The 25,784-nt window shown below is 43.0% G+C and overlaps 1 long non-coding RNA gene across 1 annotated transcript in view; it reads right to left on the bottom strand.

Annotated features, from left to right (window-relative positions):
• Window positions 1–11,514: 11,514 nt before the first annotated feature.
• The window catches only part of LOC307187010, a 54,433-nt gene continuing 40,163 nt past the window's right edge, over window positions 11,515–25,784 (bottom strand). The window contains exon 3 of the long non-coding RNA XR_013828526.1: window positions 11,515–11,680. This is a non-coding gene — a long non-coding RNA (uncharacterized lncRNA). The remainder of the gene's footprint in view (window positions 11,681–25,784) is intronic.

Here is a 25,784-nt window from a genome sequence, read left to right as displayed (position 1 = left end):
TGAAGCAAGAAATGCCCCACACGGAAAACACAAATACCCCAGCTTGCAGGCCAGGGAGAGCCGCCCTCCGGGTGATGGCTGTCCCTGACTACAAGAGACTCGGCCCTTTGGGGCTCCACAAAAGCCCGCGGACGGAATGTCCCCGGACAGGTCACTGGCCCTCTCCATAAACATCCATTTGTTCATTCATTCAGCAACGATTTTCTTCTGCACCTCCTCCATGCCTGGCACTAGGAATAACCTGAGATGGATGGGACACAGTGCCTACCCTGAAGGGCACTGTCTAGGAGGAAGGTGCCAAGCAGAAAGAGTAGGACCGGGGGCCAACCAGTGCTGTAACAGGCAGATGACGGTGAAGGAGCCCCACCCGTCCTGGGTGGGTCGGGGAGGGGCAGGCAGAGTGGGTCTCCTGTGGGAGAGCCTTGTGCTGAGTCTCCAAGGATGAGAAGGAATTAACCAGATGGGGGAGGACAGAAGCGGTCTTCCAGGCAGAGTGACCAGCAGAAACAAAGGCCTGGAATGTGGAAAGCAAGGTGGTGAGGTGCATCAAGCCAGAAGGCAGGGAGCAGAGGAGGGCAAAAGGAGGAGGAACTCGCTCACCAGACCAGAAGGGTCTGAGCAGGGCTAAGGCGTGGGGACTTTGTCCTGAGGGCCTTAGGAAACCAAGGTGAGCCCCGGATAGCAGAGTTGGAGAATCCAGTAGCCCAGGAGTCACAGGATGAAGCCAGACACCCATCCTTCAAAGGACACAGCAGCGAGTACCATTCCGTCCTCTGAAAAGCACTGATTTGGATCCCGAGTTATTGGTTTTGTGTCGCCACCTGCTGGCAAGATTTCTTCAATGCAGCTGATTCACCCAAACGTTCCAACAGATCTTTTAAAAACATATTAACAGGCACAGGGAAATTCCTTGAAGTTAGGAAAGATCAAATTAAAGTAGCACTTATTATAAAAAGAATATTGTTAGAATTTCATTCAAAAACAAGAGAGGAGAGCATCATATGAGAGTCGTGAGTTCAAATCCCAGGTCCCTCCATTTATGATGTGCAAAAATCACTTCTCTGGGCTTTGTTTTTAATATCCATAAAATGGAAATAATATCTTACTCGCAGTTGTGAGGGGAATAAAAGGTATGAATTCTGTAGAGAGAAATATAACGGCAGTTGGAGTTAGGGTGGAGGAAAACCATCATGGGACCTATAGCTACCACCTCCACTGCCTCTGCTGGAAAGATTGGCTTCCTCCTTTAGGTCCAAGACACGAGGGAACACCCACAGTCCCACAACGGCACCCCAGGCAGGACCACTCCCTGCTCTCTTTTCCTCTTTCCTACAGACTCCAGGAGGTCGGCTGCCCCCTCTGCCCTGTGGCATCCATCCTCAGCCTTGCTACCACCTGGAAAAGGATCTCCCTCTTGCCATGCTTCCTGTGAAGCATGCTGACATCTGACTAACCCCAGGAAAACAGCAAAACAACCAACAGAGGAATGACCAAACTGAAGACATCTTCAATGTCTTACTCTCTGAGGGGGTAACAAGAGAGTCTCTGCATCTCACTGAACTCCAGTGTCCTCCTCTGGGAAAATGGGACAATATGTGGCCATGCGACAGACAACTCGCATAAAGTGGCTGGCACAGTCCTAGCAAACAGAAGACCTTCCAGTATGGACGTTACTATTAGAATTATGGTGGATAATCTTACAGTAGGATGGCTTCAAACATCAGATGACCATTTGGGTCTTTTCCAACCTAAAACTTGACTTCATTATCTTAAGTCATCTTGCAGATGTGGGAGTGTAACCCAAGACAGGGAAGTTTGATAATGACAGGACAAGAGTCCAATGACTGGGACCTTGCCAGGGAGACCATACAGAGATCTATAGCACTGGGGCCTCTGGAGAAAGAGGACACCAGAGTTTCTGGGAGAAGGGGATAGAGTCCTGAAAGGAAATGTGCAGTGAGAGATGTTTCTGTCAATCAACACCTCTTCCCCCAGCCCCGAAATTAGAACCTTAATATCAGTACAACTACCATCTATTGTGCCCTACTTATGACTTTCCCTGTGCTGAGCCTTTCTACTTAATCCATTCACCCTACTTTAATGCTTTCAACCACCTTGTGAGGTAGATACTATTACTCCCATTTTACAGATGAGAAACTGGGCTGGGAGATGTTAAGAGCCAGGATCTCAACCCTGCCAAGCTCCAGAGCCTGTGTGCTATCTGCCTTCCTCACCCTGCCACAAAGTCCTGTCCATTCTTCGTCCAACATGTCCCAAGGACCTGTCCTTCCTCTCCATTTTCTGAAGTTCAGAAGCTTGTCATGTCACATTTGTCTTTCAGCCTCCTACTTTATGGTTCTGCCCACACTCTATCACATTGCTTTCTGCCACCATGGACTCTAGGCCAGTTCTATCCAACAGAACTTCATGCAACGATGTTACAGAACTTCATGCAATGATGGAATGTTCTAGATGAGCACTGTCTGAAATGCCAGCCACCGGTTACCTGTGGCTACTGAGCATCTGAAGTATGGCAATTGTGACTGAGTAATTGAATTTTTATTTTAATTGATTTAAATTTAAGTAGGTATATGTGACCGGTGGCTACCATATTGGGATAGTGCAGTGCCTGGCAATCCAGATGCACCCTCTGTAGAGTGGGACTCCACAGTAAATGTGTACTGTGTGACAGTTTAAGCCTGGTAATCCATCAGAACCCAAAGTGATGGTTTATACTTTCTCATCCTGGAAAATGTAGAAAGCCACGAGCACCTTGGCCTAGGCAATCATTTTTTGATAAGAATATCTGCCTTTGGTTGAGTACCTCCAGTGCCCTAGCTCCTCTGTTGGGCACTTGACATGTATCTTTTCTAAACCTCACAACCCCTGCAAAGTAGGTTTATTCATTCATATAGTCAACTAGCACTTACTGAGCACCTACTATGTGTCGGACACAATGCCAGGCACTGAGGACATTGGGATTCATAAAACAGATACCTTGTAGTTTCGATTTTATAAACCAGGGAGCTGAGGCTCAGTAAAGTTAAGTAACTCATTCTGTCGCATCGCTGTAATTGGAGCCTAGGCTGCCTGACTCCACAGCCTCCTGACTCCTCCTCCCAAGAAAACAAAATACCTCCCTCTTCTCTGGGTTAGTCAGACCACATGTGGAGCCTGCAGCCATGTTTTAAGATGGGCGTTGACCAGGACTTCCCTGGTGGTCCAGTGGTTAGGACTCCACGCTTTCACTGCTGTGGGCCCGGGTTCGATCCCTGGTCGGGGGAACTAAGATCCCGAAAGCCGTGCGACAAGGCCAAAAAAAAAAAAAACCGAAGACGGGCATTGACCAACTTGAGTAAAATAGCAACTCAAGAGAAACAGCTGAATGTTCAGGGGACAAAGAATAAAAGAATAGAAAGAGAGAATGAACCACTGCTACACATGACAAGGGTGATTCTCAGACATAATGTTTGAAGAAGGAGACCAGAAACAAAACATTACCTAATGTATGGTCCCATTTATATAAAATTTAAGAACAGATGGTGATAGAAGTGAGAAAAGTGGTTACCTTTGGGGTGGGTAACAGAGGAAGAGTACGGGAGAGAGGCTTCTGGGGAGCTGGATGGGTGTCTTCCCCTGGAAACAATTCATCGACCTCTATACTTAATACTGTGCACTTCACTGTCTCTATGTTATCATTCAATATAAAAGCTCATGAAAAGAAAAAAAGGCAGTGAAGGTGTTGTCAGACAAATAAAAACGGTGATAATTCATTCCCAAGAGATCTTCACAAAAATATTTCCAAACAATGCACTTTACAAAGAAGGAAAGTTAAATAAATAATAAATAAATAAATATCCAAAAAAAAAGGAAAGTGATCCCAGAAGGAAGGTCTGATATGCTGGAAGAAAGGGTGAGCAAAGAAATTTAAAAATATATGAGTAAATCTAAACAAGTATCAATTATATAAAAGAAAAATAATGTATAATTTGTGGGGTTAACATAATAATACAAAACAGATTTAAAATACCAAACAAAATTAGATGGAAGCGGAATGAAAGTGATTAATGTTAAAGTAAGTTTAGGAGGAGAGCTAAGTAATTAATTTTGGGCTTTGTTATAGTAAGTAACAAAGTAAGAAAACCACAAATAACAAGGATCTGTGACTCACTCACACAGTCAACCCTCCCTTTCCATGGATGCAAAATCTACAGATATGAAAGGCTGACTGGAGGGCCTTGGGTATCCATGGATTTTGTTATCCACATGGGTCCTGGAACCAATCCCTTGCAGGTACCAACGGATGACTGTATAACCAAAACAAGAGCCAGTTATCAGAAGGCAGATGCTTCTCAAACCCAGAGGCTGTCTATAAAAGGGGAGACCAGATCCCATACAAGTCTGCACAACAGGTTGTTAAAAAACAAAATTTCACTGAGTAAATGTGAAGATCTAATTGGCTTTATTAAATGACTCATAAATCAGGCAATGTCTCATCTGGCAAACAGAGAGGTGCTCCAAGGAGTTACACATAACAGGCTTTGGGGACAAGGAAAAGAAGTCATCAGTAAGGGGGAGAAAAATGAAAGTTCAATGGAGGAAAGTAAAAGTCCAGGTGAGTACGGCGTCTCATTGGCTGAACTGTGGCGTCTTCCATTGGGGCTTGCTGCTGGGCAAGAAAGAAGTCTTCCTTTCTCTTACTGTGGGAGTAAAGTGGTTGCACTACCTGCTTGGTCGTGCAAGGTACCACTCTTCCTGTTGGGGTCAGTAACTGAAGTCGTCCTGTTTGCGGTAACGGACAATGGGCATGACAGGGCATGAGAGCTCCCTCTCCAGGCCTTCCCAACTCCACGTTTAGTTGAGGTTCCCTTTTATTAATTTTCACAAAGTATAGTAGCATTTCTCCCAATTCTTCCCCCAAAGGGACCTCCAGCCATTTATCAGAGTAGCTGTACACCGGAGCGAGCAAACTACCCAGACCTTTACAGTGTTATTATATACAAGTTGTGAGGTGACACTGAGACCAGGGCCCCAAAATGCCAGGCAGAATGACAGAGATTAGTGCCATTCTCAAAGACTTAAAGATTCATACACCCCTTTTAATTAACTGTAATCCCTGCAAAACCGGATGGATAATAGAAGGTGATGGTAGACTACTATAAACTGAACTACAGGTAGCCACATTTGCAGCTTCTATGCCAGATACGGTACCTTTATTATTGACAGAACAGATGAACACAGCCTCTGCTACTTGGAATGCGTCTACTGATCTGGCCCCATCAGGAAGGATGACCAAATCACTTCCCATTCACCTGGAATGGACAGCAGTGCACATTTACCGCCTTGCCCTTGGGCTGTATTAACTCTCCTGCTCTGTCACAATATAACTTGAAGGAATCTTGAACATCCTGACATTCCAAGGTTGGTCCACTATACTGATGATTTCACATTATTTGGACATGGAGACTAGGAAGTGACAAGTACTCGGAACATCCTGGAAATAAGCATTTATACGAGGGAGTGGCAGATAAACCCTAACAAAGGTTGGGAACCCTACCTATCTAGTGGAGTCCATGGTCTAGAATATGCCAAACATGCTCTCCGAAATAAAGGACAAGTTACTGCACTTGGGGCCACCTGCCCCTAAGAAAGAAACACAATACTGCCTGAACACCTTGCAGGTAACGTGGAAGGCTGCCAGTTCTGAGTGGGGCCAGAGCAAGAGGGAGATTTGCGGTGGACTCAGACTGTAGTACAAGTAGCCCTAATGCTCGTGCATATGGTCTGGCAGGTCCAGTGATGCTAGAGGCATCTGTGGTAGTTAAGGGCACTCTATGGAGTCTCTGGCAAGACCCTGGATGAGAGTTGCAGCCCAGACCCCTAAGGTTCTGGAGCAGGGCCATTCAAAAGACAGCTTCTGGCTCAGTACTGGACCCTGGGGAAAACTGAAGGTCTGACCATAGAACATCATCAACTGGGGAAGCTGTCAGACCCACCAAATCATAAGCTGAGACAGGCAAAATTGCAATCTGTCACACAATGAAAATAATACATTTGGGATGAGGCTCAAGCAGGTATGGAGGAAATAGGAAAACAGTATGAAGAGGTGGTCCAGGTCCAACATACCCTGCATCTCTCGCCCTGATGCCTTACCATCAACCCATATCAGTGGCCCCTGGGGATCTCTCTACAGCCAGCTGAAAGAGGAAGAAAAAAATAAAAGGTTTGATAGTAGTTAGGTCAGCAAAATATGTTGGTGTAAACTAAAAATGGGCTGCTGCTACAGAGAATGGCCCTGAAAAAGCGTGGTGAGGAAAAAGCCTCCCAGTGGGCAGTGTTTAAAGTAAATCGGTCATGCACTTTGTGTGGGGGAAGTGATGGCCTGAAGTAATGATACACACAGACTTCCAGGTAATGGCAAATGGTTCGTCTGCTTGGTCAAGGGCTTGGAAGGATCAAGATTGGAAGACTGGAAACAAGGATGTCTGAGGATGGACGAGGCATGTGGATGGAGTATAGAATGGGCACGCAGTGTGTGGATCTTTCTGGCCCACATCAATGCTCTCCAGAAAGTGCGAGTGGCAGCAACAGAAGCACTGAATAAGCAGATGGATAGGACGACTCATCCAGTGAATGCCAGTGAGCCTGAGCCACCTCAATCTTGCAAAAAGTTCCATGAATGAATGGATGAGTCATGGTAGCTTGACAGGATGGGCTGCCTCTCACCAAGGCTGATCTAGCTACCACTGCTGCTGAGTGCCTGACCATCAGCTGTACAGAGCAATGCTGCGCCCCCAATATGGTACAATCTCTCAAGGACATAAGCAGCCATTTGGTGTCAAGTTCATTATCTTAGATCTCTTCTACCCTGGAGGAGGCAACAATTCATCTTTACTAGAAAAGATACATATTCTAATTATGGGATGGTCTTAATAATGGTCATGATAATGGTCAGATAATGGCCAGCACCATTATCTGAAAACCACAGATTGTCCGCTTCTGGGGCGGCCAAACCTAAGGCAGTCAACAAATCAAAAAGTTGGTTCTTTGAAAAGTCTAATAAAATACACAAAATTCTGGCAATATTGGACCAGTAAAGGAGAAAGAACAAATAAACAATATTGCAAATTAAAAAGAAGACAAAACTGTGGATGCTGATGAGATCTGAAAGGACTAAGATAAATAACTGGAGGAGAAGAAAGAACTCGTCCTTAAAGAGAATGCCAACCTGGGCTTCCCTGGTGGCACAGTGGTTGAGAGTCCTCCTGCCGATGCAGGGGATGCGGGTTTGTGCCCCGGTCCGGTAAGATCCCACATGCCGCGGAGCGGCTGGGTCTGTGAGCCATGGCCGCTGAGCCTGTGCGTCCAGAGCCTGTGCTCCTCAACGGGAGAGGCCACAACAGTGAGAGGCCCGCGTACCGCAAAAAAAAAAAAAAGAGAGAGAATGCCAACCAATAAATAAAGACACAGACCTACTAGAGAATGGACATGAGGATACGGGGAGGGGGAAGGGTAAGCTGTGACAAAGCGAGAGAGAGGCATGGACATATATACACTACCAAACGTAAGGTAGATTGCTAGTGGGAAGCAGCCCCATAGCACAGAGAGATCAGCTCGGTGCTTTGTGACCACCTAGAGGGGTGGGATAGGGAGGGTGGGAGGGAGGGAGATGCAAGAGGGAAGAGATATGGGAACATATGTATATGTACAACTGATTCACTTTGTTATAAAGCAGAAACTAACACACCATTGTAAAGCAATTATACTCCAATAAAGATGTTAAAAAAAAAAAGGAAAGAAGGTGCTAGAAAAATTACTGTTTTGCAACCATCATCATAATGATTGATGCAGGCAAGAATCAATAATGGATGCTAAAACTCATGTGTGAAAGTTTGATAAGGAATAGGATAGTTCCATCATTTCAAAGTACCTCCCTAAATTACTTATTTAATACAGAAAGTAACATAGTAACTTTACAGTGGAGAAAACTGCTGGACATCACCTTAACCAAGTGATCAAAGATGACATAACAAATCATCATCACCTGACTTGTGATGACGACTTATGCACTGAGCAGCAAACAATATTTTGTAGTGCTCCTACGAGGAAATGCATAACTCACATCTAACCATGAGGAACGTGAGACAAGTCAACATGACAGACTTCTACAGAACAACCATCCTGTCCTCTCCAAAATGTAAATGTAACAGAGGAGCAAGGAGGGACTTCCCTGGTGGTCCAGTGGATAAGGCTCCGTGCTCCCAATGCAGCAGGCCCGGGGTTCCATCCCGGGTCAGGGAACTAGATCCCGCGTACGCAACTAAAAGCCTGCCTGCCGCAACTAAGACCTGATGCAGCCAAGTAAATAAATAAATATTTAAAATTTTTAAAAAAAGGGCCAAGGAATCTCTGAGGAACTCTTAAATCTAAGAGCAATGACAAATACGTGTAACCTTGAATTGGGTCATGAACCAGAAAAAAATAACGCTAGGGAGGAAAAAATATTTTCGTCTCTACCCTCCTAGGTTCTTGACTAAGACCCTCTGTAATAAGAGACAGATGAATAACAGGCAAAAACAGAAGTTTAATAACATGTGTACCTCCTGTATACATGGGAGACATCCAGGAAAACGGAGTAACTCCCCAGAGAAATGGCCCAAGCCACCATCTTAAATCTCTAGCTACAGACAAAAGAAGATATTGGGGCAGGGGAGGGGAGAGGCTAGATATGGGGGGTGACCAGGAAGAAAGCACAGTAGACAAGAATAAAGTTGTTATACAGATTTACATCGTGGCTTTCTCCATTGATAAGTTTCCTGAGATTTAGAGTCACCCTTCTCTTCCTGGTAAAGACAGGGAGATGCCCTTACAAATCGAGATTTCCCTTATCACTGTAAATGTCTCTTACAGAAGGGTAAGTTCTACTCAGTTTTCAGAGCTTTCCTATGTCTGCTGTTTCTTAAAAATAATCAGCTTAAAATGATCTTTATGCCAAAAAGGTGTATTTGGGGGTGACAGACTCTGTACCCCTTCACTATAGAAGACATTATTGGGACAACTAGCATAAGTGGAATATGAACTATATATTAGATAATGCCAGATTGTCTGTTTGCTAAATATTAAATTTCCTGAATTCATTAAGTTCCCTGTAGTTATGTAAGAGAGTACCCTTATTCTTAGAAAATAAATACTGAAGTGCTAACCTACGAAGAGGCATGATTATCTGCAACTTAGTCTCAAATGATTCAGGAGAAAAAAAGAAAAAATAGAGAGAGAGTGTGTTAAAGAGAAAACCACAGGACTAAAATGGCATCACTTGTGCTAAAGCTCATGATACCAAATCTAGATTTAATACCTGACCTAACTGTGGTTTTGACCTTCCCCAAGGATGTTGTCTTAATCCGCCAGTCTGGGATTTTTTCTGGTCAGCACCAATGAGGTAATCTGTCCTGTGTTACCCCTCTAGTCCTCCAAAGAAGCAGAGGTAAAATGTATGATAGACCCTCGCCCTTCCCCACAAAGAAGGTGACCTGGCCTGAAACAATCCTCTGTTTTCTTTTGTTAATAGCCTCGTTGCCCCTCCCTCCTTCTACTTGTAAAAACCTTCTATTCTGTACAGCCCCTCAGAGTGCCCTTCTGTTTACTAGATGAGATGCTGCCCAATTCACGAACCATTGAATAAAGTCAATTAGATCTTCAAAATTACTCAGTTGAATTTTGTTTTTTAACACAGGGGTGGGGGGAATGATATAGCAAATATGGCAAAATATTAACAGTGGGAAAATCTAAGTAAAGAATATAGTTCTTTAGTATATTTCTTACAATGGTTCTGTAGGTTTGAACTTATTTCAAAATAAAAATTTAAACTTTAAGAATAAAGGAATAAGAAAGTGTTGTGAACAATATTATACCAGTAAAATTTTAAATATAAATAAATGAATAAATTTCCAGAAAAATCTAACCTGATAAAACTGACTCAGCTGAAAATTTAAATAGATTTATAGTCATTAAAGAAACTCAGGCAGTAGTTTAAAATTTTCTCCACAGTTAAACACCAGCCAGACTAGATGGATTTACAGGTGAGTTCCACCAAACTTTCAAGGAACAAACATTTCAAACTCCCATTTTTATTCTTTGAAGCTATTATAACCTTGATATCAAAAGCACACATTGATACAAAAGACCATGAATAGCCAAAGCAATCCTGAGAAAGAAAAACGGAGCTGGAGGAATCAGGCTCCCTGGCTTCAGACTATACTAGAAAGCTACAGTCATCAAAACAATATGGTACTGGCACAAAAACAGAAATCTAGATCAATGGAACAGGATAAAAAGTCCAGAGATAAACCCATGCACTTATGGTCACCTAATCTATGACAAAGGAGGCAAGAATATACAATGGAGAAAAGACAGCCTGTTCAATAAGCGGTGCTGGGAAAACTGGACAGCTACATGTAAAAGAATGAAATTAGAACACACCCTAACACCACACACAAAAATTAACTCAAAATAGTTTAAAGACCTAAATGTAAGGCTGGATACTATAAAACTTTTAGAGGAAAACATAGGAAGAACATTCTCTGACATAAATCACAGCAAGATCTTTTTCTATCCACCTCCTAGAATAATGAAAATAAAAGCAAAAGTAAACAAATAGGACCTAATTAAACTTAAAAGCTTTTGCACAGCAAAGGAAGCATAAACAAAATGAAAAGAAAACCCTCAGAATGGGAGAAAATATTTGCAAATGAAGCAACTGACAAGGGATTAATCTCCAAAATATACAAATAGCTCATACAGCTCAATATGAAAATAACAACCCAATCAAAAAATGGGTAGAAGAGCCGGAAGGGGCGGGGCCACCGACCGAGGCCCCGGGAGGCCTGGGGACGCCGGTGGCATGGCGGAGGTCCGGCATGTGGGGCGCGGAAATGAGGCTTCGGCCCCAGGCCTGGCTCCAGGCTTTGAGCTGGCATAGCTGCCCTGCTCGCTGGACGAGGCCACCAGGACCCAGGCCACCAGGAGCTCACTGTCCTCCATTTTGGAAAGTCCTGGACCAGATGACCTAATGACAGGTTCTGCAGAAGTCAAACCATCTTCCTGTCCGAGGCAACAAGGGCCCCAGGGACGGAGGCTGCACAGGAGCCCTCGGCGTCCCATCCACCGTCTGAGCGACGCTGGAACAGCCTCTGCTCCTCTCTGAGCCCCACGCACCCAGCTCCACTACAGGGTGAGTTAGGCGTGAGGACCACATTTCTCAAGTTTTCCCCCAGAAGGGCTGTCCCCCAGGAACGGGGTCTCAGAGCTCGTGCAGGTGCAGCTGCCCTGGAGGGTCCACGTCCCGAGGGAAAGTCCGCTGAGGCATTTTTATGCCTTCCTCCATCCCTTTCCTCCTAAGAGGCCCAGCCAGCGGAGATGTTCTGAACTGGGCGGATGTTAATGGAACCCCTGGGCTATGACACACGCTTCTTTAAAAGGATTTCCCCAAGAAGCTGCCTTTCAGGTGATCCCCCATCACACCTGCAGTCTCTCTACCCACCTTGAGGACCAGGCTGAAGCGAGGCCCTGGGAGAGGCCCCCGGGAGAGACATGGTGGGTCTTCCGGTCCTGGAAAATGAGGCCTGTTTTTGTTTCCCCTGAGGTCAGTGGTGTCCTCCATCCTTAAGCTCCTGTCACAGTGCTGGAAAGAAAAACCGATCCGACAAACTACATTTACTACTAGGAAACTGCACAAAGACTCAGGCCTCTGCTTTCCCTGTGCTCACAGCCGAGTGCCTGGGTTTTCCTAAAAACCTCTCCCTACCTAGTTTCTCTGTGCATATATCACTGCATTTTGGACACTTGGCTGTTAAAATTTTCTACAAGCCTCTTCGGCATTGGATAAAAATATCTGCATAAGTAAAAATAAGCCACCAAAAAAAAAGTGGGCAGAAGATCTAAATAGACATTTCTCCAAAGAAGACGTACAGATGGTTAAAAAGCACATGAAAAGATGCTCAACATCCCTAATTATTAAAACTACAATGAGGTATCACCTCACACTGGTCAGAATGGCCATCATCAAAAAGTCTACAAACAATAAATGCTGGAGAGGGTGTGGAGGAAAGGGAACCCTCCTACACTATTGGTGGGAATGCAAACTGGTACAGCCACTATGGAGAACAGTATGGAGGTTCCTTAAAAAACTAAAAATAGAGCTACCGTATGATCCAGCAATCCCACTCCTGGGCATATATCTGGAGGAAACCATAAGTGGAAAAGATACATGCACCCCAATGTTCATTGAAGCACTATTCACAATAGCCAGGACATGGAAGCAACCTAAATGTCCATCAACAGAGGAATGGATAAAGAAGATGTGGTACATATATACAATGGAATATTACTCAGCCATAAAAAAGAACAAAATAATGCCATTTGCAGCAACATGGATGGACCTAGAGATTCTCATATAAAGGAAGTAAGTCAGACAAAGACAAATATCATATGATATCACTTATATGTGGAATCTAAAAAAAGGCTACAAATGAACTTATCTACAAAACCAAAATAGAGTTACAGATGTAGAAAATAAACTTATGGTTACTGGGGGGTAAGGGGGATGTAGGGATAAATTGGAAGATTGGGACTGACATATACACACTACTATATATAAAACAGATAACTAATAAGGACCTACAGTATAGCACAGGGAACTCTACTCAATACTCTGTAATGGCCTATAAGGGAAAAGAATCTAAAAAAGAGTGGATATATGTATTTGTATAACAGATTCACTTTGCTGTACACCTGAAACTAACCAACATTGTAAATCAATTATATCCCAATTAAAAACGTTTTTAAAAGCATACACTGATAAAATAATCAAGGTTAACATAGATAAAAAATCATAAATAAAATATGGGCGAACTGAATCCAGCAACCCATGAAAAATATATTCATTACCAAGTTGAGTTTATCCTAGGAATTCAAAGTATGCTTAATGTTAGAAAAGGCATTAATTACTCAATTAAATTTACACGTTAAAGAAAAAATACAATTTACATATTCAAAACTGAATAAGCAATTCCTATATCATCAAGGATCTGGCTGGCCATTGTCTCCCATTCCTGGGGGTCAGTCTCTAAACCCTGAGAATTTCCTGAGTGCTAGGAATGTCTCTGTTATTCATGACGGCTCTTCAGACCACCCCAGAGCTTATGCTAACATGACTCATGGTGGCGTAGGGGAGCAAACTTTGTTGCCCCAAAATATGTCTCTTGGGCATGAGGATTAATTTGGCTGATTGTTTTTAAAAAACAGAAGACTCAGGAAGTTTGTCTTGTCACCACCCTTTGAACTGCCTGAAGGAATTTGGATAAAGGGCCTGTTCCCGGAATAGAGCCATCGCCAGAAATATTTACAAAGAATATGGGCTAGCTGTGATGGGGGAGACCCAGCAAGACCCAGAGATCAGAGTCCACTCTGTGTCCCATTGTCTCTGCACAGCCCAGCAAACATTTGTTTACCAAACATTTGCTTTTCCACATCCATGTGAATTCCCTTTCTCCCCTTTGAGGTCTCAAACTACTACCCCTAACATCCTCTTTTGTCTTTAGCTGAAGATGGTATTTAAGGTGAGGGCTTTGGTGAGTTACTCTGTTTTCTTGGGTCTCTCTCAGGTATACCTGTTATTAAACTTTTGTTTGATTTTCTCCTGTTAATCCACCTCATTGTCCATTTAATTCTTACACAAGTCATAAGAACCTAGAAGGGTAGACGAAAATGTTTTCCTCCCTGACAGTGGGCCACTAGGTAGTTTATCTAAGGAAATGACTCAGTATGGGGGCTGGCTACCGAGAAAGAATAACCATGTCATTAGAGGGTTGAGGCTTTGTACCAGGTGATAGCAACCAGATCTCCAGGGAGGGGGGACTAGAGATTGAATTCAATCATATGGCTAATGATTCAACTAATCATGCCTACATAATGAAATCCCAATAAAAAACCAATAAAATGTATTGATACCTCGAGTGAGCTTCCCTGGTTGACAACACTCTATGCATATCAGTACACACGAGTGTGCTGGGAGGGTGACTTGTCCTGATGCCACAGGGAGAGGACACAGCAAGCTTCCCACTGGGGACCCTCCCAGACCTCACCCTACGCATCTCTTCTTCTGACTGGTTCTGACTTGTATCCCTTTTGCGGTAATAAAACCGTAATTGCAACTATAGAACTTTCCTGAGCTTTGTGAGTCACTAGCAAATTATCAAACCTGTTTGGGTCGTGAGAACCCCCAAATCTATAGCCAGTTATTCAGAAGTGGGGGATCCCTGGAAACCTCCTAGCTTTGGCTGGTGTCTGAAGTGAGGCTAGTCTGTGGAGCACTGTGCTCTTAACCCATGAAGTCTGGCCTAACTCTTGGTGGTTAGTGTCAAAAGTCATTGCAGCAAAGAACAGATAAACCAAAACCTAATAATTAACGGTCATATGAAAGGGGAGGAAGAGAACAGATGGGCTGGGATAAGGTAGAAGCTAAAGTTCTCTGAATGTACTTTGTATTACGGTATTAAAAGGAAGAAAACAGGACTAAAATAGGGTTGCTTATGCTAAGCTCCATGTCACCAAACCAAGACTTAACTTAATTACGAGTTTGACTCTACCAGAAATAGCGTCTTAAACCAGTCAATCAGAAATTGCCTATTCAGCACTAGTTAGGTAATCTGCCTGACAGACCCCTGTCATCCCCTAAAGGAAAGTAACCCTGCAATAACCAACCCACTTTTTTGACTAGTGTAACTTCCTTGTTCCTGCTCCCTTCTGCCTATAAAAGTCTTTCATTTTGTACAGCTTCTTGGAGCTCCTTTCTATCTGCTAGATGGGATGCTGCCTGATTCATGAATCACTGAATAAAGCCTATAAGATCTTCAAAATTTACTCAGTTGGATTTTCTTTTTTAACAATGGTTTGACTTTGGAATCATATAAATATTTTGCATAAATAAAACACAAAATTGAATCAAAAAATAAAAAGCAACCCCTGAAAATTAAAACTAAAACAAACAAAATAATCTAATTCTTTGTCAGTCTGGTAGCATAACTACACAGAATTATTTCAAGTGACTTTATTTTATTTATTTATTTATTTTTATTGACGTATAGTTGACTTACAATATCATGTAAGTTTCAGGTGTGATCCTTTCTTTTCTTCCTTTCTTTTTTTTTTAAATATTTATTTATTTGCCTGCGCCGGGTCTTAATTGCTGCACTTGGGATCTTCGTTGCAGCAGGCAGGCTCTTAGCTGTGACGTGCATGTGGGATCTAGTTCCCGGACCAGCGATGGAACCTGGGCCCCCTGCCTTGGGAGTGCAGAGTCTTAACCACTGGACCCCCAGGGAAGTCCCTCAAGTGACTTTAAACACAGTATTTTGACTGTACACCCTAGTAGGATAGATCACAGGGTTAAAAAAAAAAAAAAGATCAAAAGGAATCAAAGCTGCATTCAACGGTCTTGTTGTCTGTTGTAATATTGGTATGGTTATTCTGAAAAGAGTAGAATCAATATATACCCCTAACCCCAAGATTATGGTGTATAAATATTATTACCCTTTAAAAGGAACCAGGGCTCTTTGGACAAATTTTGCCACATCTGGGGAAGGAAATATACAAAAAGATCCTGGTACATCTTGTCGTAACAGAAATCAAGGAACATGTCAAAGGCTACTGGGGGCATCTCAGCAGTACACTGGAACAGCTTGAAGAAGCTCCTGCTGGCCAAAGATGGGAAAATTTAAGCATTGAAAAGAATAATGAAGAATGAAATACTGCCATTTGCAGCAACATGGATGGACCTAGAGAACAGTAACTTAGTGAAGTCAGACAGAGAAAGACAAATACGATATCACTAATATGTGGAATCTAGAAACTAATACAAATGAATCTATCAATACATACAAAACAGACTCACAGACATAGAAAACAAACTTATGGTTACCAAGGGGGAAAGTGATGAGGGGAGGGATAAATCAGGGGTTTGGGATTAACATATACACACCACTATACATAAAACAGATAAGCAACAAGGATTTACTGTATAGCACAGGGAATTATATTCAATATCTTATAATATTACCTACAATGGAAAATAACCTGAAAAAAATATGCATATGCATATGTATAACTGAATCACTTTGCTGTGTACCTAAAACTAACACAATATTGTAATTCAACTATACTTCAATTAAAAAATAACAACTATTATTTCAATAGATTGAAACACCAAATATATAAAAGTATACTTTAAAAAACACAACAAATAGGGCTTCCCTGGTGGTGCAGTGGTTGAGAATCTGCCTGCTAATGCAGGGGACACGGGTTCGAGCCCTGGTCTGGGAAGATCCCACATGCCGTGGAGCAACTAGGCCCGTGAGCCACAACTACTGAGCCTGCGCGTCTGGAGCCTGTGCTCCACAACAAGCGAGGCCATGATAGTGAGAGGCCCGTGCACTGCGATGAAGAGTGGCCCCCGCTTGCCACAACTAGAGAAAGCCCTCACGCAGAAACAAAGACCCAAAACAGCCAAAAATAAATAAATAAACAAAAGGGGGTTTAAAAAAAAGAATATTATTAAAAAAACCACACAACAAATATATAAAAATACATTGATTTGTAATGATAATTTTATAAAGCCATCATTGGATGTCTTTGGAGGTTGCTAGGACGTCAACTCATTCTGAAATTGACACTTAAAAAGAATCCAGCATTTACCTTGCCTTTCCCATTCAGACTCTTTTTCACAGTAAACAAATAATTGATTAAATTCTTCTTTACAGAAAAATCACAAATGATAAATGTAGGAAGAGTTAATGACTTAGAAAATGACTATTTTGCAATCTCTAATGAAATCATAGCTAATCATAGCTAATGATCAACAATGGCTACCAAAAGCATGGTGTGAAAGGTGAATGGGAGACTGTAATAGATGGGTTAGGCTGATGCCACCTGAACAAGTTGATTAGTATTAAGATCACTAAAAGTGAGACAATCGGATATTATGTATCTCCTGATGTGACGAAATAGGAAGTACACAGCACCACCTATAGAGAAATTTTACTAAATAAATATTTTAAAATTTTAAACATTTTTTAAAAAGAAAAGGAAGATCCTAACTCTAATCAAGTCTCTGCTTCTAATTATTAGTTTTCAGAAACACAAGGGATGGAATAACATGTAAATAACAGTTCAAAATTAAATCAGATAAATACAGAAGGCAAGACACCCTATAGTACAAATGAATTAGTTTCTTCACCAAATAAATAGCATTTTTAAAAAGAAGAGAAAAAATTTACAGCCTAAAAGAGATTTAAGAAACACACTAACGAAATGTGTGCAAAAATTTACAGCCTAAAAGAGATTTAAGAAACACACTAACGAAATGTGTGCAACTTTTTGCATCCTGGTTCAAATAAACCAACAAAAAAAATTACAATAATTTGGAAAATCAGGAAAAACTGAACTCACACTGGATATTAGATGATATTAAAGAATTATTATTATGGGGGTGGGGGAGTAATCATGGGTATTGTGGCTGTGCGTCTTAAAAGTCCTTATCTGGGCCTCTTGCCTTCCAAGATGGCCCACACTCTGTCTATGGAGTGTGTATCTCCCTGAATAAACCTTCTTTCACTTTACTATGTCTTGCTCTTGAATCCTTGCCTGCACAAAGCCAAGAACCCACACTTGGCGGCCATCCCAGGGACTCAGACATGACTTGGGATGTGACCATCCTCTCGCACCCCACTCTCTTTCCTGCAACATCTTTTCTGGCACCCAGTGCGGGGCCTCCAAGGCCATAATCTCGATCCGCCTATTGGGCTATGGCTCCCCTCTGAAGGGTGGCTGGGACTTACCCTGAGCCACGTAGATTCAAGTAGCCCGTTAAGGGGCAGCTGACGTCGCCTGCAGGATCTGGCAGAGACCAGCTCTCTGGCCGTGAAGAAGCGCACTGAGGCCAAGGCTTTTCCCCCTCAGTCTTTCTCATTCTCCTATTGCTCTATCTCTTTGGACGTGAAAAGATCCACCCAGACGACCACCAAACATCCAAATTAAGACTGCGTGGCAAGTAATTGAGAACCTGGTTGGGTCTAAAGGACTCCTGCCAGGGGGCTTATCTGGTGGCGCAGTTGAGAATCTGCCTGCCAATGCAGGGGACACGGGTTCGAGCCCTGGTCTGGGAGGATCCCACATGCCGCGGAGCAACTAGGCCCGTGAGCCACAACTACTGAGCCTGCGCATCTGGAGCCTGTGCTCCCCAACAGGAGAGGCCGCGATAGTGAGAGGTCTGCACACCGTGATGAAGAGTGGCCCCCGCTTGCCGCAACTAGAGAAAGCCCTCGCACAGAAACGAAGACCCAGCACAGCCAAAAATAAAAAAATAAAATAGATTTTTTTTAAAAAGTCCTTATCTGTTAGAGGTACACATTCCTGTACTTACAGATTAAATTACATGATGCCTGGGAATTACTTTCAAATACTCAAAAAAAACAAAAAAAGTGGGGGAGGAGATGGTACAAGAATGGCAGGAAATTGATCACTGTTGAATTTGGATGATGGGTCATGAGGATTCATTATAACATTCTCTCTAATTTTGTGTACATTACATAATAAAAAGTTAAAGATAAATATATTATCACCTTAATAGTTGCAGAAAAGGTTCATTTGATCACGGTCAACAACCATTCATAATTGCTATTCTTAGCAAATTAGGAATAGAAGGGAATTTACTTAACTAAGTGTGCCTATCAAAACCTACAGCAAACATTACAGTTAACAATGAAACAAACATTTAAAAAAATCAGGAATAAAACAAGGATGCCCCTACTATTACCACTTCTCAGCACTGCTGAATCAGAGAACCTAATCAGTACAAAAATTCAAGAAAAAGAAATGAGATACAAGGATTGGAAAAGAACAAATAACAGTTAATTTTCTCAAATGAAATGATTCTCTAGCTAGAAAAACCCAAAGTGACAATAAACAAATTATTAGAATTATTCTCAGAATAACTAAGTTTAGCAAGGGAATGGTAAGGAAAACAAATGGTATTTACCCTCAGTGGGGAGAGAGAGGATTCAACAGAGATAGAACACAGGTAGCTTTCAAAAGCATTGGTAATGTTCTATTTCTTAAGATAGATGGTGGAGAGGAGGCTGTTTATTTTATTATACTACATACCTTATAGTGTGTGTGTGTGTGTGTGTGTGTGTGTGTGTGTGTGTGTGCACGCACGTGGTTTTGTTTGTATGAAATGTCTTATAATAAAAAATTAAAAGCAAATGAAAAATAATGGATTCCCTATTTCTGGAATTCCTAAAGCATAAAACATATGGCCACGTCCGTCAGGGATGTTGTAGAGATAATTCTTGCTTTGGGAAAATTACAGTAACTTGCTCTTGAATGTCAGTTGCCATTTTCAAAATTTCTCTAATAGTTTTTATATCACCCAATTATTGCCATGTGGCAGTGTGAACTTGGGATTGCCCATGCTAAAGGTTCAGAAACAGCCAAAACAAAACCTATGAATCACAGAAGTAGTAATTAGTAAAAAAAAATATATATATATATATAGTGCACAACATCAAAAAGACAGTTTGCAAACTGGGAGCCCTCAAGCCAAACCTGGAATGAGTTTCAAGGGTACAACGTTACAAAACAGCTCATATAGTGAGAAGGCAGTGTCTTCATGGTAACTGGTAATTAAGCTAAATTAATGACTAAGCTGGTTTTGTCTGCTCAGGGAAACTTCAAGACTGGTCCCCATTTGCTTTTGATTTTAACCCCAAATATTCAGATATTTACCAAAATTCTGGAAATAAAAAAAATTTAATGTACGCAACTATTTTGAAACACTGCATGGATCTACACTGTGAAGGCCAAACAGAAGACATCTATCTGTAGGCTCCTAGGCTATGACCTCTGTCTAGACGCATAATCTTAGGAGTAGCCTTCCACCCTGAGTCAGTAGGGTCATTCCCTTTTAGACGGGCCCTGAGTTCTCCAGTACACCCCACAACTCCCCATTCTTCTCACACCCTGCCATCTTCATTCTTCTACACTGGCCCAGCAGGTAGCTGCGTTTGCAAACCTGTCTTCCAGAATCTACGGCATTCATGGGAATTACCTGTATTTCTCTCAATTCACCATCAGAGGGCAGGCATGGAAAACAAGAGGGGAAACCCATAGCTTTTGCTACTACTAGTACTTTCAGGGAAAGGAATCTAGGAATTCACCATGTGCATCTGAATTTTCACCATGAAAACGTTACATGCTTATCTGAATTGAGAGGTATTCTGCAAACACAAGGTATGAGGCTGGGAATGTTCATGTCTTGCTAGAGCTGATCAAAATCAGCAGCCGCAGTCTAAAGTGGGGCCTCTCTATGCAAATGCTGCCCTAAGGATCAGAGCTTGGCGTTATGCAAGCATGTGGCTCGGGACAACCAGAAACTTGGTTTATTTCAGAAATTCTTACAAATGAGTGAATGATTCAGTAAGCTTCCATCACACTTTTCTGCTGAACGTGTCCCTTGAAAATCTCTCCGGGTCTTCTCTCTTCATATAGTACATGAGGACTCTCTACGGGGCAAGGTGGGGACAAGCTAGCCTCTGTCACAAACAATGGCCAGTTACACGGCGTGTGGTATGCTGGTAAATGCTTAGCAACCAGTTCTCAAAACAAACAAAAAAGCCAAAAACTCTGATTCACGGCATTGCCATTTCCATGGCGTAAATACTCCTACCTTGACCAACTTCAAGCTACCAACGTGGCGTCACTGAACATGGAGTTGGGAATAGAGGCACACAATGGGCTCTCAGTAGCCAGTACAAGTCAGCTTTACCACACCACTGACTCCCACCCACCCTCCACCTCCATTGCAAAGTTAACGCAACTGTGGAAGCAGGCCTACCCTAACATTTGCAGAGTTTAGCGTGAGGATATAAATGGAGGCCCAAAGACTATATGTCTAAATATTTAAATTATAAGTCAACCTAACAAACTCTTGATTAAAATATCGCTTATCCTGCTGCCATGACAACTATACCATCATAATTACCTAGTCAGGTTTACATTTAAAATTTTATGCCTAACACAGCCAGACAGAAGAAGCCACCCCTGGCCCTCTATCCCAGGCCCAGCCCCTGCCCCTGCTCACCGCAACACGCACAGCCCTAGTTCGTGCTTCCAAGCTCCACTGCACCCTGTGCAAACAGCAGCCGCTTGGCCATCCCTTGGCCCAAGTGTGAGCACACTGGCAGCGTGGTCTCTGCACAGGAGAATGGGCCCAGGGTAGAGGCCACACCAGCATAAAAGTGGACTTGAGTTCATCTGGGCAGGGAGTTATGGGGTCCCAATACCTGAAGCATGGAGGAAGGGGTGAGTCTCCAAATGGGCATGTCTCCATTGCCCTGTAGATTCTTCATCCCTTGGGGAGGTTAAAGCCAGACCAGGGCCAAAGCAGGCCCTTTAGAGTACAGGACTCCGAGCAGGGAACTGTCGCTGAGAGTGATTACTGCACAGAAGTCCCTCCAGCCATCCAGGTCCTCGGATGATCTATAGTGTTTAACCTCCCGACCTTGACAGGGCTCCCGAAATTTCAGTCACTCAGGTAGAGTACTGAGTACTTACAATTGGCTGGGACTGAGCTGTATGGTGAAGGAATGAAAAGATCTTTCTGGCCCCAGTATTCCCCAAAGGATAGCTCATTACACTGAGTCTTCACTTATACTTTAGGGAGGGGTCAGCAAACCAGGACCCGAGGGCCAATCCTGCCAGGCTGTTTTCGTATGGCCCTTGAGTCTAGAATGGATTTTACATTTTGAAAGAGTTAGGAAAAAATCAAAAGAAGACTATTTCATGACATGGGAAAATTATATGAAATTCTAATCTCAGTATCCATAAATCGAATTTTATTGGAACACAGCCCAGCGCATTTGTTTACACATTGTCTGTGGCTATTTTCACTCTACGACTGCAGAATTGAAGGGTTGCCTCAGAGACTATGGCCACAAGGCCTAAATTATTTACTCTGACCCTTTACAAAGAAAGGTCGCCTGCTTTAGAGTTAAATTTCTATCCTGTGTTTCTCCAGAAAAGATGGGTGATATGGAGGGTAAAGGGATGTGAATCCCTGAGAAGGAAGGGCAGGAAGGGGACCAGGAAAAGGGAGACCAGAAGTTCTGACTGGGCAAACAACAGAACCTTACCCCCTTTCCTTAGAAAAGAAACGCTACACAAAGGCAGGGAGTGCATTTAAGAACAAAGAGGAAGGAGAAGTTGGCATATTACCCTCTAACTTCATCAACACCCAGGCCAGGGTTTGCCTTTATTTTTCCCATTAATCTCATTTATAGCCTCCACTTAATTGGAACGTTAAATCTCAACAGTGGAAGTCGCTACAGTTCCTTGTCCGTGTAATGATTTTTTATGGTTGAAAACAGCATTGAGGGCTCATCGTTAAAACATCTAGAGCAGCTCTGTCTCCTAGAAATATAATGTAAGCCAGGTAATAACCTATAAGGGAAAAGAATCTGAAAAAAAATAGATATATATGTATGTATAACTGAATCGTTTTGCTGTACACCTGAAATTAACACAAAACTGTAACTCTACTATATTTCAATTAAAAAAAAAAACAACAACTAAGGGTAGACAAAGTCTAAAAAAACAATAAAGAGGGAATTCCCTGGTGGTCCAGTGGTTAGGACTCGGCACGTTTTCACTGCCAGGGCCCGGGTTCAATCCCTGGTCAGGGAACTAAGATCCTAAAAGCCTTGCGTTGCAGCCAAGAAAAAAATAAAATAAAAATAAAAAATAATAATGTGGGCTTCCCTGGTGGCGCAGTGGTTGACAGTCCGCCTGCCGATGCAGGGGACACGGGTTTGTGCCCCGGTCCAGGAAGATCCCACATGCCACGGAGCAGATGGGCCCGTGGGCCATGGCCGCTGAGCCTGCGCGTCCGGAGCCCGTGCTCCGCAACAGGAGAGGCCACAACAGTGAGAGACCTGCGTACCGCAAAAAAAAAAAAAAATAATAATAATGTAAGCCAGAATATAATTTTTAATTTTCTAGTAGCCTCATTTTAAAAAGTAAAAAGAACTGGTAATATTAATAAAGTCTCTTACTTGATCCAATATATCTACAGTATTACCAATACATGTAATCAATATAAAATTATTAATGGCTATCAAATTATTCTCAACACACCTAAACATTTTCTAATAACTGAGTCAAGTTTCAGGTTTTAAATGTAAATTGAAATTAAATAAAATTAAAATTCAGTTCCTCAGTTGCACTAGTCACATTTTAAGTGCTTAATAGTCACATATGGCTAGTGACACTGTATTGAACAGTGCAGCTCTACACAAATCCACAATACAGAACTGCCATGCATTGTTCTCTGATTAGTTTCTATCAACACAGGGTATCATTAAATATTTACAGAGCACTTATTCTCTCCCTTTAAGCTTTCCAGACAACAGGAAAATGACATGTGTAATGTCTCCATGTTGACTGCCTTCTTTGCTTTCTGGCACTGCAAAATATTCCAGGCTCACCTCGAACCTTCCCAGCAGCTTCATCTTTTTAACAGATAATTTCGGCCAGGTCATCCCCTGCTTCACACCCCTCAGTGACTTTCAGAGAATAAAATCCTTACTGCAGTTTCAAGGCCCTTTTTCACTTCTCAAGCCTCAATCCCTGATGCTCTCCGCCCTTGCTCCCCTTGCTCACCTGTACTCCAGTTACCTGGGGGTTCTGACAGTTCCTAAGACATGCCCAGCTATTTCGACCTCAGGGCCTTTGCACGGCTAGCTCTGTCATGCTTCACTTTTCACCTCACATCCCCTCCGCAGAAAGGATTCCTCAACCTCTGTACCTAAAAGAACTCCCATCCTCAAGTTACTTATCGTCTCACCACCCGCCCATCTCACCTCAGCACTGGGTATAATCTCTGTTGCTATGGTTGCTTTAAAGCATATATATTGTCAACTCTTTTTTCTTTATTTTTGGCATTTAAAAATAAGGTTTAAATCAATACAAATGCAGCAGCTATAAATGCAGACTGATACAGGAAAGTTAAATTGGGCATCAAATCTGACAGTGTTGCCATTGGTGACATCATTTCCAACCCCTTGAACAACCCTTGGCAAAATTCCAAACAAAATAAAGTACATTGTTCTTTGGTTTACACAGTAGTTGCACCCCTGGAAAATTCAGTGTTTATTAAAATTGAGCAGAAAATACTTTTGTGTTTACATATAAAACGGGATTAGGTTTTAGGGTCAGAGCATTATACACAAGTTTTCCACCTACTTGAGCGTCAGGCAGGGCACTTGAGAGTCATGTACAATCTGCAACCGTTTTTCACTGAGCCAGACTGTCCTGGGCCTGGCAGGATGTTTAGCATCCCTGACCTCACCCTGACCTTGCCAGCAGGTCCCCCGATCACTGTGCCACTCAAATGGGTCCCCATTTGACTGAGATTTCTAAAACATTTTGATTTCTAAAACCCATCTGTTTTAGATTTCTAGAACACCTCCTGGGCTGGCTAGGGCCATTGTTTTAAAAGAAGTCGTGACACAAGACTGAGACCCATAGATTAGGTAAGCAAAGAGACCATGGGATAGGTGTGTCTGTGATCACCCCACCTCACCACAGCAGCTATCACGATATTAGAAATGTGCTGTAACTGCTGGGAAGATATTCTGTTATCGGGAAGGCAACAGAGCACCTGTGTGTGAGGTCTTCCCTGAGCCCAACAGGGAGTCACCCCTTCTTCCTCTAATCCCCGTAGCTTGGCACCTCTCTTGGGCCACTGAGGGCTTCTGCTGTGTATCAGTATTACCTAGTGTACAGTCGTCCTCCCTATTAGCCTGCAGGCTCCAGGAGAGCTGCATCCAATCCACTCCTGCATCTCTAGCATCCAGAATGGAACCCAGCATATACTCCACCAACGTTCGTGGAAGAAATACATGTCTATGTGCTTTAACCAGGGACGAATGGGAGATGGATCAGGCCTGAGGCAAGCCCTCTCCCAGGCTGTTCCTATGCACTGCTGAGCATCTGGGAACCCTGAGCCCCAATGCAGACCAGGTCCTGGGCTAGACCCGGGATGCAAGTGAGCAAGACAAATGCCTGCGCCTGGAGAGGAAACAGACCCCACACCCTTGGCAACTGTGGCAATTGAGGAATGCATGGGGCTGGGTGTTGTGGAACAGGGGCAGTTAACTCTGCCTAGAATGGCTGGAGCCAGGGAACAGGTCCGAAGGACGGTGTCTGAGCAGAGAGTAGGAGTTAGCAGGAGTTGGCCTGGGTGAGGATAGAGATAGTTCCAAGCAGAGGGAGCCAAGCTTGCAAAGTCACATTAAGGGAACTCTTCCTCCAGATACCCCTTAGGCACTGCCCTCCTCTGGTCACCACCATGTCAAGGAGACAGGAAGAGCACAGGAGAGAGACTGGGGGCAAGTTCCAGAGCATAACTTACTTTAAAAGACAAACAAACTGCATATCCAACGGTCAGCCCCGTCTCTCTCTCACCAAGCCTCAATTACTGACCAAGTTCTTCAGCGCTTAGACAAGTCCTCTTGACTTCCTGAGGATTCCACCTGTTGGAAGTGCCTTTCCTTGGGGATATGATGTTTCCAGACCAACATCTATATAAAAAGTGTGACCTCACCTTCCTGCACTGTTGGTGGGAATATAAACTGGCACAAGCACTATGGAGAACAGTATGGAGGTTCCTTAAA

The sequence above is a fragment of the Stenella coeruleoalba genome, assembly GCF_951394435.1.
Source record: "Stenella coeruleoalba genome assembly, chromosome: 5".
In the NCBI taxonomy this organism is placed as follows: Eukaryota; Metazoa; Chordata; class Mammalia; order Artiodactyla; family Delphinidae; genus Stenella; species Stenella coeruleoalba.
The sequence above is the reverse complement of the archived record's forward strand: the minus strand, read 5'-3'. Positions and strand labels throughout refer to the sequence as shown.